Below are 7,024 nucleotides of genomic sequence, written 5' to 3'. Positions count from 1 at the left end.
GAAGACAGGCAGGAGATGGTCGACTGGCCGGGAATCGAACGGCGACCCCTGCGACGAGGACTGTAGCCTCTGTATGAGGGGCGCTTAGACCACTAGGCCACCAGTGCCCCAAAAGAGAAGCATTTCATCACAAAGACAAATACATTTTGTGAGCGCAGGAGGTTTACTGTGAGAGTAAGCTATTTTTGTGCCTATCTTTAAGCCTTTAGGGGGCGCTCTGGAGCAGATATTTGAATTTCTTTGACAAGATTCCCAAAAATATAAATGGGATGTGCAGCCAGTGCTTGTGGACAATTTTGTGAGATTTTGTGCATTTTAAAGCTCACAGAAATCCTTTTGCTGTGTATGGCGAGACGTGCGTTTGATGCATCGCCTTCATGTCTGCCACGCCGAAATTTTTTGGTTTTCTGATAACTTTGACTCGTCAATGGGTTTACTACAAAATGTGTGTAGTTTGGACATGATCGGAGAAAAGGCCAAGGGCAACATTTCTTCAATAAAAGATTTTGATGACATCATAAAGAGAGATGACGTCATAGTCATAAGAGATACATCAAAGGATCAGTGAGGTTATAAATAGGACCCGTATCAGCTCTCTACAGAGCTCTACTCCCTGCAGGACCTCCAGTTACCGGGTAGAGACCTTGCTCAACGGTGGGGATCATGTTTCTTCCACAGGTAGGCCACAAAAGGTAAGTAAGGTAATCACTGTATAACCATGTTTCTTCCACAGGTAGGCTACAAAAGGTAAGTAAGGTAATCACTGTATCACCATGTTTTATCTCCACAGGTAGGCTATCAGTTTACTACAAAATGTGTGTAGTTTGGACTTGATCGGAGAAAAGGCCAAGGGCAACATTTCCTTCAATGAAAGATTTTGATGACATCATAAAGAGAGATGACGTCATAGTCATAAGAGATACATCAAAGGATCAGCAAGGTTATAAATAGGACCCGTATCAGCTATCTACAGAGCTCTAGTCCTGCAGGACCTCCAGTTACCGGGTAGAGACCTTGCTCAACCGTTGGGATCATGTTTCTTCCACAGGTAGGCTACAAAAGGTAAGTAAGGTAATCACTGTATCACCATGTTTTGTCCAAGAATCTAGGCTATCGGTTTACTACAAAATGTGTGTAGTTTGGACTTGATCAGAGAAAAGGCCAAGGGAAACATTTCTTCAATTAAACATTTTGATGACATCATGAAGAGAGACGATGTCATAGTCATAAGAGATACATCAAAGGATCAATGAGGTTATAATTAGGACCCGTATCAGTTATCTACAGAGCTCTACTCCCTGGATCATGTTTCTTCCACAGGTAGGCTACAAAAGGTAAGTAAGGTAAGAACTGAATAACCATGTTGTTTCCACAAGTAGGCTACAAAAGGTAAGTAAGGTAAGAACTGAATAACCATGTTTCTTCCACAGGTAGGCTACAAAAGGTAAGTAAGGTAAGAACTGAATAACCATGTTGTTTCCACAGGTAGGCTACAAAAGGTAAGTAAGGTAATCAATGTATAACCATGTTTTGTCTCCACAGGTAGGCTATCGGTTTACTACAAAATTTGTGTAGTTTGGACTTGATCGGAGAAAAGGTCAAGGGAAACATTTCTTCAATGAAAGATTTTGATGAAATCATGAAGAGAGACGATGTCATAGTCATAAGAGATACATCAAAGGATAAGCAAGGTTATAAATAGGACCCGTATCAGCTATCTACAGAGCTCTAGTCCTGCAGGACCTCCAGTTACCGGGTAGAGACCTTGCTCAACGGTTGGGATCATGTTTCTTCCACAGGTAGGCTACAAAAGGTAAGTAAGGTAAGAACTGAATAACCATGTTGTTTCCACAGGTAGGCTACTGGTTTACTACAAAATGTGTGTAGTTTGGACTCGATCGGAGAAAAGGTCAAGGGCAACATTTCTTCAATTAAAGATTTTGATGACATCATGAAGAGAGACGATGTCATAGTCATAAGAGATACATCAAAGGATCAATGAGGTTATAAATAGGACCCGTATCTGTTATCTACAGTGCTCTGCTCCCTGGATCATGTTTCTTCCACAGGTAGGCTACAAAAGGTAAGTAAGGTAAGAACTGAACAACCATGTTTCTTCCACAGGTAGGCTACAAAAGGTAAGTAAGGTAATAACTGTATAACCATGTTTTGTCCAAGAATCTAGGCTAACGGTTTACTACAAAATGTGTGTAGTTTGGACTTGATCGGAGAAAAGGCCAAGGGAAACATTTCTTCAATGAAAGATTTTGATGACATCATAAAGAGAGATGACGTCATAGTCATAAGAGATACATCAAAGGATCAGCAAGGTTATAAATAGGACCCGTATCAGCTATCTACAGAGCTCTAGTCCTGCAGGACCTCCAGTTACCGGGTAGAGACCTTGCTCAACGGTTGGGATCATGTTTCTTCCACAGGTAGGCTACAAAAGGTAAGTAAGGTAATAACTGTATCACCATGTTTTGTCCTCGAAGTTAGGCTATTGGTTTACTACAAAATTTGTGTAGATTGGACTTGATTGGAGAAAAGGCCAAGGGAAACATTTCTTCAATTAAACATTTTGATGACATCATGAAGAGAGACGATGTCATAGTCATAAGAGATACATCAAAGGATCAATGAGGTTATAAATAGGACCCGTATCTGTTATCTACAGAGCTCTACTCCCTGGATCATGTCTCTTCCACAGGTAGGCTACAAAAGGTAAGTAAGGTAAGAACTGAACAACCATGTTTCTTCCACAGGTAGGCTACAAAAGGTAAGTAAGGTAAACACTGTATCACCATGCTTTGTCTCCAATGGTAGGCTACAAAAGGTAAGTAAGGTGATCACTGTATAACCATGTTTTGTCTCCACAGGTAGGCTATCGGTTTACTACAGAATTTGTGTAGTTTGGACTTGATCGGAGAAAAGGTCAAGGGCAACATTTCTTCAATTAAACATTTTGATGACATCATGAAGAGAGACGATGTCATAGTCATAAGAGATACATCAAAGGATCAATGAGGTTATAATTAGGACCCGTATCAGCTATCTCCAGAGCTCTACTCCCTGGATCATGTTTCTTCCACAGGTAGGCTACAAAAGGTAAGTAAGGTAATCACTGTATCACCATGTTTCTTCCACAGGTAGGCTACAAAAGGTAAGTAAGGTAAGAACTGAATAACCATGTTGTTTCCACAGGTAGGCTACAAAAGGTAAGTAAGGTAAGAACTGTATAACCATGTTTTGTCCAAGAATCTAGGCTAACGGTTTACTACAAAATTTGTGTAGTTTGGACTTGATCGGAGAAAAGGCCAAGGGCAACATTTCTTCAATGAAAGATTTTGATGACATCATGAAGAGAGACGATGTCATAGTCATAAGAGATACATCAAAGGATCAATGAGGTTATAATTAGGACCCGTATCAGCTATCTCCAGAGCTCTACTCCCTGGATCATGTTTCTTCCACAGGTAGGCTACAAAAGGTAAGTAAGGTAAGAACTGAATAACCATGTTGTTTCCACAGGTAGGCTACAAAAGGTAAGTAAGGTAAGAACTGTATAACCATGTTTTGTCCAAGAATCTAGGCTAACGGTTTACTACAAAATTTGTGTAGTTTGGACTTGATCGGAGAAAAGGCCAAGGGCAACATTTCTTCAATGAAAGATTTTGATGACATCATGAAGAGAGACGATGTCATAGTCATAAGAGATACATCAAAGGATCAATGAGGTTATAAATAGGACCCGAATCAGCTATCTACAGAGCTCTACTCCCTGGATCATGTTTCTTCCACAGGTAGGCTACAAAAGGTAAGTAAGGTAAGAACTGAATAACCATGTTGTTTCCACAGGTAGGTTACTGGTTTACTACAAAATTTGTGTAGTTTGGACTTGATCGGAGAAAAGGTCAAGGGCAACATTTCTTCAATTAAACATTTTGATGACATCATGAAGAGAGACGATGTCATAGTCATAAGAGATACATCAAAGGATCAGCAAGGTTATAAATAGGACCCGTATCAGCTATCTACAGAGCTCTAGTCCTGCAGGACCTCCAGTTACCGGGTAGAGACCTTGCTCAACGGCTGGGATCATGTTTCTTCCACAGGTAGGCTACAAAAGGTAAGTAAGGTAATCACTGTATCACCATGTTTTGTTCCCAAAGTTAGGCTATCGGTTTACTACAAAATTTGTGTAGTTTGGACTTGATCGGAGAAAAGGCCAAGGGAAACATTTCTTCAATTAAACATTTTGATGACATCATGAAGAGAGACGATGTCATAGTCATAAGAGATACATCAAAGGATCAATGAGGTTATAAATAGGACCCGTATCAGCTATCTACAGAGCTCTGCTCCCTGGATCATGTTTTGTCTCCACAGGTAAGCTACAAAAGGTAAGAAAGGTAAGAACTGTACATCATGTTTTGTCTCCACAGGTAAGCCACAAAAGGTAGCCTACCTGACACATTCACGGTGGGCTGAGAGAAGACTACTGTTACAAGCTGCTAAATCAAGAGAATCACAGCTTCTTCTTTTGAAAAGTACACAAACATACAAAAAAGATAGAACAAATAAAAACTAATAAAAGAAAGAGAAATCAAGTGAATCACAGATGTGTGTGATGTTATTGTGGACGGAGGGTGGAATAAAAACACTGCGGTTAATCTACCAATCAGACACGTTCAGCATTGCAGGCCCCGCCCCCCCTGAAAGTCCCGGAACCTATGAAAAGTACTACCCCCCTAGCAGGGGCTTTTTAGGGGGGAGATTATCTACCCCTGAACTAAAGTTAGACCCTGGGTCCACCGGTTGAAACGCACATAGTTCACGGGTAAAATCTCTCCGGTTGAAATGCCCCTTTAGAGGCTTTTATTTTCTAGATCTTCCCCGGTCTGGTCAGAACTGAAGAAGCCAGAACTCACGCACGCACGCACGCAAGCACACACACATACACACACACATACACACACACACACACACACACGCACACACGCACACACGCACACACACACACTGCACAGCTGGTACAGGCAAACAATCTGTCACACAGGTTTGGGCATGTTTATTGTATTGTGCATTACTCTATACTGCAAACATGTGGCCACAGCATGAGAAATACATGTACACACAAACACACACACAAACACACACACACACAAACACACACAAACACACACATTGTGACACACTGCTTTCCATGAAGGTATTAACAAACAAACAGACATGATGGAGATAAATATCTGTCACCTGATCTTCTCTCTCTGTTTGTACAGTCAAAGCTGTTTCCATAAACCTAGAAAGCTAGACACACACACACACACACACACATATGCACACACACACACACACACACACACATATGCACACACACACACACACACACACACACACACACACAGTCTGTTATTGATTTGAATCTCTGTCGTCTTTTACAGTAAAATGTGTTTTTCATTCTGGATGGAAAAAGTTTCTTCTCTGAAGACAAAGACTCAGACTGTTCACTCAGAAACACCAGAAACATGTCGACTGATCACAGTGTAAAATGTTATTATTAAAATATGTTCATTAAAGCTCCGGGGGGGTTCTGCTGGACTGAAATCAGCACTGTTAAACTCCTCTTGAGCGCTTAAAGCAAGTGAGACTGTAACCCACGAGGTAGAGAGTTGAAGGAACTCAGGGGATCCGGATGAGGAGAAACAAAAGAAACACTTTTCATGCAGGTGCATCCTCACCTGGTGGATCAGCTTCTCACCCTGGCTTTGCTTTCTAATACTGTGTTCACACCAGAAGTGAATTAAAGTATCCTCATGAGTGAATTACACGTGAAGTCTGAGTTATGAGTCTGGTCCTGCTGGAGGTTTCTGCCTGTTAAAGGAAGTTTGTCCTTGCCACTGTAACTTGCTAAATGCTGCAAAGTGCTCTGCTCATGGTGGATTAAGATGAGATCAGCCTGAGTCCTGTCTGGAAGATGGGACTGGATCTGATCCGGTCTTGATGTTGGATCTTTGTTGATAATAGAACATAGAGTACAGTCTAGACCTGCTCTGTTTGGAAAGAGTCTTAAGATAATACCCATCCCTCCTTTCCTCGATCCCTGCTTGTCCCTCCTTTCCTCAAACCCTACTTGTCCCTCCTTACCTCAATTCCTACTCATACCTCCTTACATCAAACCCTAATGGTCCTTCCTTACCTCGTCCTGTCTGTAAGATGGGACTGGATCTGATCCGGTCTAGACCTGCTCTGTTTGGAAAGAGTCTGAGGAGAACGTTTCTTGTGATTTGGCACTGTATCAATAAAGATTGATTGTCAATGTAAAGACACAATTAGTTCTTGTCTGGAGATGTGAATTGAGTAAATGGAGCGAGTCATGCTCGAATGAAACGTCACTCGTGAGGTGATGGCCAATCAGCACTGAGATCCCCCGATGACATATGACGAGAAGAACGGACCAGCAGAGGTTGTGATAGTGTCGGTGTGCTGATACCACAAACAGGAACTCAAAGGAGCTTGCTGTGAGGAGAGTGGTACCTCTTTCCAACCAATGGTTGTATTTCCTGGCTGGTGCTCACACTGGTTTGGAGCTGGTTGAACTTGTGAACCGGGTTGTATTTCCTGGCTGGTGCTCGCGCTGGTTTGGAGCTGGTTGAACTCGTGAACCAACACGGCACCTGTTTGTTTTTCCCCCCCACTCAAACCCATGGAACGGGCATTTCATGACGTCAGATTTACGTTCCCAGCAGCGCTAGGAACTTTCCCTCACAACAACAACGATGGCGGACAACGGCAGCTTGTCTCCTCGGCCGATCGCTGCTCTGCCTTGGAGTCCATTAGTCTCTTTTATTTCTTCGCTGCAGGACGATGACGGAAACAGGTCTGGTTTGTGTTTTTGATCACGGCCACCCTGCCCCTCGCCCCTGACGTAAGCGGTTCGTGGTTCTAGACCAGCAAAGAGTTGGAGCCGCAATGGAATCGGTTTTCCCGGCTGGGAGCCGGTTCACTCAAAGTAGAAACACGA

General features: G+C 42.4%; 1 long non-coding RNA gene across 22 annotated transcripts; it reads left to right on the top strand.

Moving 5' to 3' along the window:
• The first annotated feature begins 432 nt into the window (after window positions 1–432).
• LOC117819294 lies at window positions 433–4,572 on the top strand. Of its 22 annotated transcripts, none has more exons than XR_004632507.1 (8): window positions 433–790; window positions 1,049–1,542; window positions 1,800–1,854; window positions 2,070–2,438; window positions 2,711–2,879; window positions 3,095–3,204; window positions 3,477–4,389; window positions 4,446–4,572. It is a non-coding gene; the product is annotated as an uncharacterized LOC117819294 (long non-coding RNA). The 22 variants fall into 22 exon arrangements; XR_004632521.1 differs by lacking the exon at window positions 4,446–4,572 and having other exon boundaries at window positions 3,477–3,817; window positions 3,859–4,299; XR_004632517.1 differs by lacking the exon at window positions 4,446–4,572 and having other exon boundaries at window positions 3,477–3,826; window positions 3,859–4,299.
• The last annotated feature ends 2,452 nt before the right edge of the window (window positions 4,573–7,024 follow it).

The sequence above is a fragment of the Notolabrus celidotus genome, chromosome 9 (assembly GCF_009762535.1).
Source record: "Notolabrus celidotus isolate fNotCel1 chromosome 9, fNotCel1.pri, whole genome shotgun sequence".
Taxonomy (NCBI): Eukaryota; Metazoa; Chordata; class Actinopteri; order Labriformes; family Labridae; genus Notolabrus; species Notolabrus celidotus.
This window is presented reverse-complemented; position numbering and strand designations above follow the sequence as displayed.